General features: G+C 51.0%; 1 protein-coding gene across 3 annotated transcripts in view; it reads left to right on the top strand.

Moving 5' to 3' along the window:
• Positions 1-12596, top strand: part of CGNL1 (cingulin like 1) — a 70977-nt gene that overhangs the window by 39965 nt on the left and 18416 nt on the right. The gene's annotated exons all lie outside the window — the stretch shown is intronic.

Here is a 12596-nt window from a genome sequence, read left to right as displayed (position 1 = left end):
GCTCCACTTCTGCCTCACTATTCAGTCCCTACGGTTCCTGTGTGTTTTGGCAATTTTGTAGTGTTTAATGTGGTAAAAGAGTAATGGCTGAAGGGATTCTGCTAGTGACAGAGGTAGCAGTACTAGGGGAATTGGTATAGAAAATGTTTTTAGAATGAGTCATCATCAAACCATCTACTCACTCACCCAACCTGATCCCGGCTCCACCACTTGTCTGCTGTGTAACCTTGGCCAAGTCACTTCATTTGCCTGTGCCTCATTTATCTCATCTGTAAAATGGGGATTGAGATGGTGAGCCCATGTGGGACAGGGACTGTGTCCAACCCAATTTATTTGTATCCACCTCAGAGCTTAGTATAGAGCCTGGCACATAGTAAGCACTTAACAAATATTCTTCTTCTTTCTTCTTCTTTCTTCTCCTTCTTCTTCTCCTCCTTCTCCTTCTTTTTCTCATTATTATTATTCTTATTATTAATGAGAAGCAGCGTGGCTCAGTGGAAAGAGCCTGGGCTTGAGAGTCAGAGGTCATGGGTTTGAATTCCGGCTCTACCAGTTGTCAGCTGTGTGACTGTGGGCGAGTCACTTAACTTCTCTGTGCCTCAGTTACCTCATCTGGAAAAATGGGGATTAAGACTGTGAGCCTCACGTGGGACAACCTGATTACCCTGTATCTCCCCCAGCGCTTAGAACAGTGCTCTGCACATAGTAAGCGCTGAACAAATACCAGCATTTATCCTTATGGAGCCAAGGGTGGCCACACCACCATTTTCCCTTGCATGAGTACTCCAAACACATAAGCAGCAGTGTGGCCTAGTGAAAGAGCAGACTTGGGAGTTGGGGGACCTGAGTTCTAGTTCCGGCTCTCCTACTTACCTGCTGTGTGACCTTGGGCAAGTCACGTGACTTCTGGGTCTCAATTTCCTCACCTATAAAATGAGGTTAAAATACCTCTTCTCCCTCCCCCTTAGTGGTGTGACCCCCCACATGGAACAGAGACTGTGTTTAACTTCAGTCAAAATATACTGAGTGCTTACTGTGGGCAGGGTACTGTACTAATTGCTAGGGAAAGTACAATACAATAAAACAGGTAGGGAAGCAGCATGGCTTAGTGAGTAGAGCATGGGCCTGGGAGTCAGAAGGACCTGGGTTCTAATCCCAGCCCTGCCGCTTGTCTGCTGTGTGACCTTGGCCAAGTCATTTGAGCTTAGTTAGCTCATCTGTAAAATGGGGATTGAGGCTGTGAGCCCCATGGAGGACAGGAACCGTGCCCGACCTGATGCTCTTGTATCTACCCCAGGGCTTAGAACAGTGCTTGGCACATAATCAGTGCTTAACAAGTACTGTTATTATTATTGTTATTAGACAAGCTTCTTGCCCACAGAGAGTTTACAGACCAGAGGACTTGATTATCTTGCACAGTAAGTGAGTGCTTAACAAATACCCCCTCCCCATTACTATTATTATCATTACAACCCATACCTGGGAGGGTATCTCTGACAATGCCCCGAGGGTGAGCCCCAGCTCCCAGGGAAGTGCACCCTAACACTCTCCTTGCACCTGGCAATGTCCCCCACAAGCGGCTGTAATGATGGGATGGACCCCAGATCCCACCCCCCACCTTTTCATTCGGTGTTTCCTCTCTGGGGTGGGATCTTGGAGGTTGCTTTGCTGGGTGGTGAGGGGATTCCTGCGTCAGGGTCAAGGAGTTACTGAGACTCGGGTGGACAGGCGTGCTGCAACCTTGCATGTTTGCCCCTCCCACCCCCGGTGGTCCAGGCTTGGGGCTTGGCCAGGGAGGAAGTGGGGCTGGAGGGGGCAGGGCCAGGCCTGGGGCTCTTCCTTTGCCGCTTGGGCTGAAATTGCAATGACAGGACTGGGCGGCCGGGCGGTCCGGTGGCCAGACCTTGGCCCCGGGTCGTTTGCGGGGTCCCAATTATGGAGCCATAATTGCTGAAAGGCCTCCCTGTTCGGCGCCTGGGAAACAGCTCTGCCCCGGAGAGGCCTGGAGCTGTGGGACAGGATTGATATGAATGGCTGCCTCCCCATCCCTTCCCTGCACCCCTTGCAACCGCCCCCTTGGGTCCCCCTCAGCTCACCGTGAGCCCGGGCTCAAGGCCCAGTCCTCGGACTCCATCCAGGGAGCGACTGTCAGCACGAGGCCAAGAGCTGTGGTTTATCATCTTTCCTCTTCTGCACGGGAAGCAGCGTGGCTTAGTGGAGAGAGCCCGGGCCTGGGAGTCAGAGGTCTAGGGTTCTAATCCCGGTTCCACCATGTTCCTGCTGTGTGACCTTGGGCAATTGGAGAAGCAGCGTGGCTCAGTGGAAAGAGCATGGGCTTTGGAGTCAGGGCTCATGAGTTCGAATCCCAGCTCTGCCACTTGTCGGCTGTGTGACTGTGGGCAAGTCACTTAACTTCTCTGTGCCTCAGTTCCCTCATCTGTAAAATGGGGATTAAGACTGTGAGCCCCACGTGGGACAACCTGATTCCCCTATGTCTACCCCAGCGCTTAGAACAGTGCTCGGCACATAGTAAGCGCTTAACAAATACCAACATTATTATTATTATTATTATTACTTAACTTCTGTTCCTCAGTTCCCCACACCTGTAAAATAGGGATTCAATACTTGTTCTACTCCTACTTGACTGTGAGCCCCATGTGGGACCTGGTTATCTTGTATCTACCCCAGTGCTTAGAAATAATATTAATAATGATGGTATTTGTTAAGCGCTAGTGCTATTTTTTAAGCACTGTTCTAAGGGCTGGGATAGATACAAGCTAATTAGGTTGGACACAGTCCCTGTCCTCTGTGGGGCTTACAACCTTAATCCCCGTTTTACAGATGAGGTAACTGAGGCCCAGAGAAGTTTAGTGACTTGCCCAAGGTCACAGCAGAAAAGAGGCAGAGCTGGGATTAGAACCCAGGTCTTTCTGGCTTCCAGGCCTGTGCGGTATGCACCAGGCAACACTGCTTCTCTACTGTGCTTGGCACATAGTAAGCACTTAACAAATATCACAATAATTATTTTTATTGCTGTTATTATTATTATCCCTGACACCCCCAGGCCAGGCTTTCATGCCAACAGCTCCTACCGTGGCCTAGTGGATAGAGCCCAGGCCCGCGAATCAGAAAGGACATGGATTCTAATGTCATTTACACTGTTTGCTGTGTGACCTGGGCAAGTCACTTAATTCTCTGTGCCCCAGTTCCTTCATCTGTGAAATGGAGACTAAGACTGTGAGCCCTCTGTGGGACAGGGACTGTGTCCTACCTGATGAACTTATATCTACCCTAGCGCTTAGAACGGTGCCTGGCACATAGCAAGCACTTAACAAATACAATTGTTGTTTATTATTACCACCATTCTGAGCTACCCCCCACCCTTACCCCCTGCTCTTGACTGTACCCTTCCTCCCCCTCCCCAGTTTCTGTGGCCCCCAGCCCTTTCTGCAGATCACATGAGTCAACATAGGAGCAACTGCTCCGCCTCCACCCAATTCACCCAGCTCAGCACCCCCAACCAGCAGCTGGCTCTAGCGGCCAGCTGCCCAACCGGGCGGCGGGAGTGACCGGCTTGTCCTGACTGCCATGGGAATCCATGTCCTCCACACGCATGAGAACGAGTTCCTGCCAGTGCCTCAGGGCCAGGCTGGTCAGGGAAAGAGCTGGTAGAGGCTGGGATCCGAGGTCACCTGCCTCCAGGCAGGGATTGGGGTCCTGGGGTTGGGGACTGGGTTGGTGGCTTTCTCATGGCCCTGGACAGTAAGCCAGGGACCCCCAGGGCTCTAGGAGAGGGTCCTGCCTGAGTCTGTGCCTTTGGCTCCTATTAAGTGGTCTGCCTTCCTCTGCAGAAAGGATTTTTTTTATGGTATAAAGTGCTTACTTTGGGCCAAGTGCAGGGGTGGATCCATTCAAATGCATGCCTTGTGCCACTCAGTGTAAGAGGGAGGTAGCTTATTCCCAGGTCAGAGATGAGGAAACAGTGGCCCAGAGAGGGTAAGGGCCATGACCAGTTCACCCAGTGAGGCAGGGCTGGGATCTTTCCCCCCATCAATTAATCTATTATAATAATAATAATTGTGGTATTCATTGTGTGCTTACTATGTGCCAGGCACTGTACCAAGCACTGGAGTGGAAACAAACAAATTGGGTTGGACACAGTCCCTGTCCCCCATGGGGCTCACAGTCTTAATCCCTATTTTACAAGACATAGAGAAGTGAAGCATTTGTGTACATATCTAATTTATTTATTTATATTAATGTCTGTCTCCCCCTCTAGACTGTAAGCTCATCGGGGAATGCATCTGCTTATTGTTGTACTTTCCCAAGTGTTTAGTACAGAGCTCTGCACACAGTAAGCGCTTAATAAATGCAGTTCAATAAATTGAATTGAATAAATGCAATTGAATGAAAGTGACTTGCCCAAAGCCATACAGCAGACAAGTGGCAGAGTCAGAATTACTAAACACTGGGGAGAGTACAGTATAACAATGAAACATCCAGTCCCTGCCCACAGTGAGCTTACAGTCTGGAGGGGGAGGTAGACACTAATATAAATAAATAAATTATGGATATGTACCCAGAGATCCAGAGAGGTTGAGGGTCTTGCCTAAGGTTGTACAGCGAGGCAGGGCCAAGCTCCTCCCTCCATCCTGGTTGGTTTATGAGATCTCAGGAAGGTTTGTGTCTTTTCTTGACACACACTTCCACTACCCAGGCCTGAAACCTGGTGATCTTCTTCCAGAATTCAGTTAAAGGGATCATTTGCTCTCAAGGACCCCACATTCTCTCCCTCCTCTGTCAGTTTGGAGCAGGGGCAAGTTTCCACCTTCAGCTCAAAGAACAACAAAGCAAGCCCAAGTTTTCCAAGAGGAAAATCTCCTTAACGATCTTGGCAAGTCATTAGAAGAAATTCAGCCCAGATTATAGGGTCAGAGAGAGTGGAATGGGGGGAGGGGGTTGTGGCCACCCTGGTGGTCACCCCCCCCCCCCAACCGCATCCTGCCTTCTCGAGGTCAGCATGAATCCTTGGCTGTATCTTGGTTGCCGTCTCCCTGCCGACCATGGCCTGGTGTGTCCTGGCCTTGCAGTGGTCCCTAAACTCCTGGGCCCATTGTGGGGTGGCCTGTGAGCAGGGGTTTGGGGGGCATCTGAGGTTAGAGTGCTCGAGACCAGCTGCCTTCAAAAACCAATTTAGGTTTGTGGGAGGAAGGGGCCGGTCCCTTATTTAATGATTAAGTGATTACTATGTGCCCAGCACTGTACTTTGGGGTAGATAGAAGATAGGCCCCACCCGGGGCTCACAGTCTAAGTAGGAGGGAGAACAGGTATTGAATCCCCATTGCAGATGGAGGGAGTGATGCGTGGATAAGTGAAGTGATTTGACCAAGGTCACACAGCAGATAAGTGGTGGCGCTGGCATTAGAACCCAGCTCCTCTGATTCCCTGGCCCCTGCTCTATCCATCGGGCCATGTTGCTTCTCTGAGGCTAAAACTGTGACCGCTTCATGGAGAGCAACAGGGAGAAGACGGTCAAGTCGAGAAACACTCTTTCCTGAGAACGGAAGAGTCCCTAGAGGGTCATTTAGTCCAATCCCCTGCCTGTCTGTCAGACCTCATCTATCCTCTCCCAGGAGAGCTTCTTCCAACTCTCAAAGCACCTGATGGGGGGAATCACCACTGCCGGCTCTCTACCCTAGTGTTTTGGGCAGGGGGAGACCGCGGTGGCTAATCCATTAGTCTAACCCTCATCCCTCTGGCTGCTGTGCAGTTTGGGCTGACTGGAACACCAAAGCTAGGTGGAACTGTAGCAGATGGGAGGCGGGAAACATTCCAATCATCAAGAATTCCAGTGGGTGGAGTGAGTCTAAGAGGGCGACAATTCCAGAGCCCCCCCTCAGGCTCCAGGGTGTTGACTGGATGTCCAGCTGGCCCTGCTTGGACCTAACCCCCCCCCCCCCCCCCCCCCCGCTCCAGTGAGAGAGGACCGGCCAGTTCTGAGCTGGTTTGGGCTGGCAGCCCACGGCTTGTTCCCTTTCCTGGAGCCCCGTTCAAAGATCAGGAGAAGGCAGAACTGTGGTGGGGGGAAAGGGAGGGGAGAGTGTGGCCAGAAATTATGGGGAGGGGAGGAGGCAGGGAGGCTGGCCAGAGGATCTGGCCCCAGAGCTGACCGTGACCAGGCCATGGTGGGAGTGAATCCTGGCGGGGTTTGGCTTGGAGGGGGGTGGGGAGGGTATTGTGGTGCCAAAATAGCTGCTTGTTGAGAACCTAATCCCCTTCCCAGGCCTCCTCCCACCTGTCCCTAGCACTCATGCCCTTCAGAATAAAAATCACTATGGCATTTGTTAAACTCTTAAACAAGCACTGTACTAAGCACTGGGGTAGATACAAGGTAATCAGGTCAGACACAGTCCCTGTCCCAAATCGGGGTCTGAGAGGGAGAGCAGGTATTAAATCACAACTTTACAGATGAGTCACGGAGAAATTAAGGTCTCACAGGAGGCAAGTGGCAGAACCGGGTTTAGAACTCAGATAGCCTGACTCCCAGTCCGGTGCTCTTTCTACTAGACTACACTGCTTCACACACCGTGTACTGCAGTGCGAGCCCTCACCCCATATGTTCAGGGATCGGGTCTAATTACCGCATATCAATTAACCATATTGAGTGCTTACTGTTTGCAGAGCACAGTCCTAAGCATTTAGCACTTGTATATTAATAATAGTAATGATAAGTAATAATTGTGGTATTTGTTAAGTGCTTAATATATGCCAGGCACTGTACTAAGCGCTTGCCTCTACATTTTTTTTATGGAATTTGTTAAGCACTTGCTATGTGTTATACACTGTTCTAAGATCTGGGCGTGGCTCAGTGGATAGAGTACAGGCCCGGGAGTCAGAAGGACCTGGGTTCTAATCCAAGTTCCACCATGTCTGCTGTGTGACCTTTGGACTGGCATGCAGTAAGTACTTAGCAAATACCACAATTATTATTCACTTCTCTGAGCCTCATTTACCTCATCTGTAAAATGGGGATTAAGAGTGTGCACCCCATGTGAGACAGGGACTGTGTCCAACCTGATTACCTTGTATCTATCTACCTTAGCACTTAGAACAGTGCTCGGCACATAATAATAATAATAATAATAATAATGTTGGTATTTGTTAAGCATTTACTATGTGCAGAGCACTGTTCTAAGTGCTGGGTAGATACAGGGTTATCAGGTTGTCCCACATGGGGCTCACAGTCTTAATCCCCATTTTACAGATGAGGTAACTGAGGCACAGAGAAGTGAAGTGACTTGCCCACAGTCACACAGCTGACAAGTGGCAGAGCTGGGATTCAAACCCATGACCTCTGACTCCCAAGCCCGGTCTCTTTCCACTGAGCCACGCTGCTTCTCTATTGCATAGTAAGCACTTAACAGGTACCATAATTATTGTTAGTAGTAGTAGTATTAAGTGAATAAGATTGGACACAGTCCCTCTCCCACTTCAGGTTCACAGTCTAAGTAGGATGGAGAACAGGAGTAATAATTATAATAATTGGTATTTGTTAAATGCTTATTATGTGCCAGGCACTCTACTAAGCGCTGGTTGGGACACGGTCCCTGTCCCACATAGGGTTCACAGTCCTAATCTCCATTTTACAGATGAGGGAACTGAGGCACAGAGAAATGAAGTGACTTGCGCAAGGTCACACAGCAGACTCGAATAGGCACAGGGATTAGACTGTAAGCCCGTCAAACGGCAGGGACTGTCTCTATCTGTTGCCGACTTGTTCATCCCAAGCGCTTAGTACAGTGCTCTGCACATAGTAAGCGCTCAATAAATACTATTGAATGAATGAATTAGAACCCAGGTCCTCTAATCCCCAGGGCTGTGCTCTGTTCAGAGAAGCAGCGTGGCTCAGTGGAAAGAGCACGGGCTTTGGAGTCAGGGCTCATGAGTTCGAATCCCAGCTCTGCCACTTGTCAGCTGTGTGACTGTGGGCAAGTCACTTAACTTCTCTGTGCCTCAGTTCCCTCATCTGTAAAATGGGGATTAAGACTGTGAGCCCCACGTGGGACAACCTGATTCCCCTGTGTCTACCCCAGCGCTTAGAACAGTGCTCGGCACATAGTAAGCGCTTAACAAATACCAACATTATTATTATTATTAGGCCACAGCATTCATTCATTCATTCAATCAATCATATTTATTGAGCGCTTACTGTGTCCAGAGCACTGTATTAAGCGCTTGAAAAGTACAGTGCGGCAACAAAGAGAGACAATCCCTGCCCACAATAACAATAATAATAATGTTGGAATTTGTTAAGTGCTTACTATGTGCCGAGCACTGTTCTAAGCGCTGGGGTAGATACAGGGTCATCAGGTTGTCCCACGTGAGGCTCATAGTCTTAATCCCCATTTTACAGATGAGGTAACTGAGGCACCGGGGGTCACAGTCTAGAAGGGGGGAGACAGATATCAATACAAGGAAACAAGCAGGCAGCAGATGCGTTTGAGTGTGTGGTTTGGGGTGGGGGCTGAGGGCCCTGCAGTCGAAGAGAGGGGCCTGGCGATGGAGCGGGGGGGGGATTGTTTTGCTGTTGTGTTTTCACTCTCACCATCCAGCCCGGCCAGGCTGAACTTTTCCCCTCCGGGACTAGAGATGGGGACCTGCCCCCTCCTCTCCCTAGCCCCTCAACTCTCCTCACTTCCCATGCACTCTCCCTCTCTTTCTCTGCCTTTCTCATTCTCTCATTTTCATTTTCTCTTTCAATACCTTTCTCTCATTCTTTCTGCCTTTCTCATTTACCCTCATTCTCCCTCTGCCTTTCATTCTTTCATTTTCATTTTCTCTTTCTCTCTCTGCCTTTCTCTCGTTCTCATTTCATTTTCTTTCTCTTTCTGCCTTTCGCTCTCATTCTCTTTCCCCGCCTCTCTCTCTCATTCTGTCTCATTTTCATTTTCTATCTCATTCTCTCATTTTCATTCTCTCTCATTCTGTCTTTCTCTCTGCCTTTCTGTCATTCTTTTTTTCATTTTCATTCTCTCTTCTCTCCACGTCCCCTAGAGGGAACTGCAAGGGACCTGCTTCTGAGCAAAGGCAGGGCTGGTGGGTGGCCCTCTGTAGAGATAAGATCATCCCAACCATCTGGGAAAGCAGGAATTGGAATCCTTATCTGCTTCTGCGGCTACAGATCTGGCCACCCCTTTCTTCCCCTCCCCTGCCCCCAAGGGTCCTGATAGACCAATCAGGGAAGTGAAGGGGACAACTGGGGCCGGGATCTTTCCCGCTGCCTGTCTTTGGACAAGGCTCCATCCGCCTGGTCATCCTGGTTGCACCTTCTGTTGTTTGTTAATGTACTAAACGCTGTAGTGGGAGCTGGGATAGGTACAAGGAACAAGATCAGACACAGGCCTCCTCTCTCCCACATGGGGGCTCATGGTGGAAAGGCCTTGTTCGGTTTGGCTTGATTGGGGTGAGACTTAAAGGGGCTCCTGGAAGTGCCTGGTTGAGGAGCTTGGGTGGAACCAGCTGTAGTCCTGTAGGCCTCCCCTCCCCCACTTCTTCCTCCCCACCCCCTGCTCCCTTCAGTTGCATTTAATTACCCATCCTAGGACTCTTTGGAATGGGAATTTGTGACTGAATGAGGCTGGTTTGAAAGGGAAGGGCATGGAGAGGGGGCTGAGGGGAGCCAGTTGTGGTAGGGAAAGGGGGCGGGGGGATGGGAATTTCTGGTCCCAAGACTGTCCTGCCTGTCCCCCCCTGGATGCACCCCATCGCCTGACACTCACAAGAGGCCCAGTGGAGAGCACCCCCTCCTCCCTCACCATCTGCTTTTCAGATCAGAAAGACACCTTGCCCCCTCCTATCTCACCTCGCTATTCTCCTGCTCCAACTCAGTCCGCACACTTTGGTTCTCTAATGCCAACCTTCTCACTGTGCATCGGTCTCATCTATCTCGCTGCCAACCCCTTGCCTGCATCCTGCCTCTGGCCTGGAATGCCCTCCCTCCTCAACTCCCACAGACAATGATTCTCCAAAGCCTTATTGAAGACCCATCTCCTCCAAGAGACCTTCCCTGACTAAGCCCTCCTTTCCTCTTCTCCCACTCCCTTCTGGGTCACCCTGACTTGCTGCTCCCTTTGCTCTTCCCCCCTCCAAGCCCCACAGCACTGATGTACATATCTGTAATTTATTTATATTAATGTCGGTCTCCCCCCTCTAGAATGTAAGCTCCTTGTGGGCAGGGAATGTGTCTGTTTATTGTTGTATTGTACTCTCCCCAGTGATTAGTACAGTGCTCTGCACACAGTAAGCTCTCAATAAATACAATTGAATGAATTAGTGAATGAATGACAGGGGTCACTCTAGCTCCAGGGCTTAGAAGGTGCCTGGACCCTGGACACAGAGCCTGTGTGTGGCACCAGTCCAGGTGGAGAGCAGAGGCCTTGGTTGAGGGTGAGTGTTAGGGGAGAAGCCAAGAAAGTGCCAGTATGTCTCTGTTTGGGTATTGCAGTTTCTGCACCAGGAAAGTTGGATGGAGCAACTGAATGGACAAAAATTCCCAAGGCAGCTTAGAGAGCCTTGCAGTTAACCCCTTTCCAAGAAGCTCACCCTGCCTCCCGCCCGGAACAGTGGTCTGGTTTGGACTCTGGTCCAAGCGGAAGAAGGGGAAGGAGAGAGCCTGAGTGTGTGTGTGTGTGTGCGCGTGGCGGGTCTGTGCACTCACTGGGCCCAACACTGATGGTTATCTCCAGACACAATACCCAGTTGGCTTTGTCCGGTTATCAGCCAAGAGGAATGAGGTCCTCTGCCCTCTCCCTGCAGAGTCGGTCAGCCTGGGGGTGAAGGGAGGGAGGAGGCCAGCTTGCTCCTGGCCCCGATAAGGCTGGGGTAAGGGTGGGCAGGGATAAGGAAGAGCATGGCCTCTCCGAGTCTGGTCATGGGCCAGCTGGCTGTGTAGCCCGGGACTGATACTTTCAAATTTCCCCCAGCCCAGTTGCCGTGAGAGTGGTAGGCGGTGACGGAGGAGCGTTGGGGGTGACAGACCCCATCAATCCCTGACAGCTGGGACGAAAGCAGGTTGGAGGAGGAGGAGGCTGGAATCTGGGCTGGAGGGTAGACAGTCTGCCCTCCCCGTCCCCTGTCCTTGTCCCTGCCGTGGGCCAGCCAAACTGCCACTGGTGGGAGTCTGGTGTCCAGGTTGCCTATACAGACCAGCATTTGGGCTGTGTGGAACATGAGGGATCCTGGAGTATAGAGAAGCCAGACCCCGACCCACCCAGGGGTGGAGTCAGTCCCCTACGGGAAGCTCAGATGTGGGGTAGAATGTGCTGGAGAAGACATTCCAACCTCCCTGGCTGCCTCGGTTGCTCCGGGTTTGGTCCATCCTCCTCCCAGTTCACGAAGCAGCACCTGGGTTCTAATCCCGGCTCCCCTACTCGTCTGCTGTATGATTTTGGACTTAACTTCTCTGTGCCTCAGTGACCTCACCTGTAAAGTGGGGACTCAATATCTGGTCTCCTTGCTGTTTAGAATGTGTGAGACAGGTGGGACTGGAATTGTGTCAGATCTGATTATCCTGTATCTTCCCCAGTTCTTAGAATAGTGCTTCTACCCCAGCGCTTAGAACAGTGCTCTGCACATAGTAAGCGCTTAACAAATACCAACGTTATTCACACATAGTAAGCCCTTTACAAATGCCATTCTTATTATTATTAGTTGTAGTATTATTATCATTTGGGGCACTGCCTTTGGGCAGGATGGTCAGAAAAGGGGCAACCAGAAAAGGGCCACCAGTTGAGTGAAGATGGCAATGATGGCCGTCTATTGCTAGTGACCCTCGGGAAGGCAGGCCCCTGATGGAGCTGGGAGGTAGGGGGTAGGGGGCTTTCTGTGCAAAGACTTGGGCTGGGGGAAGGGGGTCTCACCCACTTGGGGCCCAAGAATCCCCCTTCCTGTCCAGTGTGGAAGCAAACAGGGCCTGTGACCTTGCGCCGGGCAGCCCGCTGGCTGTTAGGCCACCTCCTGACTGTGTGTCCTGCCCTGCGGGAGGGGCAGCCCAACCCCTCTGTTTATTCAGCTGCTCCTGCAGGCCTGGGTCTCAGCCACCCGCGGAGCTGACCTGGGAGAGGGGAGAGTGAGTTGGTATGGGGGGAGGGGGTGAACTACAGGGCTTGGGGGAAGTGACCCCCAGCACAGGCAGGGAACCCCCATAGTCCCCCAAGTTTGTTTGGATGAACCCACTGAGGGTTTGCCTTGGGTCCCTCGGTCCTCCCAGGTTCTCTGCCTTGAATCTTGGCACTGAGCATGGCATTCTGGGCCTTATGGACGCCAGAGTTGACTCGGGCATTTTCAGGCCGTCGGGGGAGGTAGATTTGGTGAGCACCTGGTGTAGGGCATTTGGGGGCTCCAGTCATGACGAGAGGGCTTAGAAGACGGGTCTCCATCTGGATGCATTCATTCATTCATTCAATAGTATTTATTGAGCGATTACTATGTGCAGAGCACTGTACTAAGTGCTTGGAATGTATAATTTGGCAACAGATAGAGACAATCCCTGCCCATTAGGGATTACAGTCTAATCGGGGGGAGACAGACAAAAACAG

The sequence above is a fragment of the Ornithorhynchus anatinus genome, chromosome 8, assembly GCF_004115215.2.
Source record: "Ornithorhynchus anatinus isolate Pmale09 chromosome 8, mOrnAna1.pri.v4, whole genome shotgun sequence".
NCBI lineage: Eukaryota > Metazoa > Chordata > Mammalia > Monotremata > Ornithorhynchidae > Ornithorhynchus > Ornithorhynchus anatinus.
The sequence above is the reverse complement of the archived record's forward strand: the minus strand, read 5'-3'. Positions and strand labels throughout refer to the sequence as shown.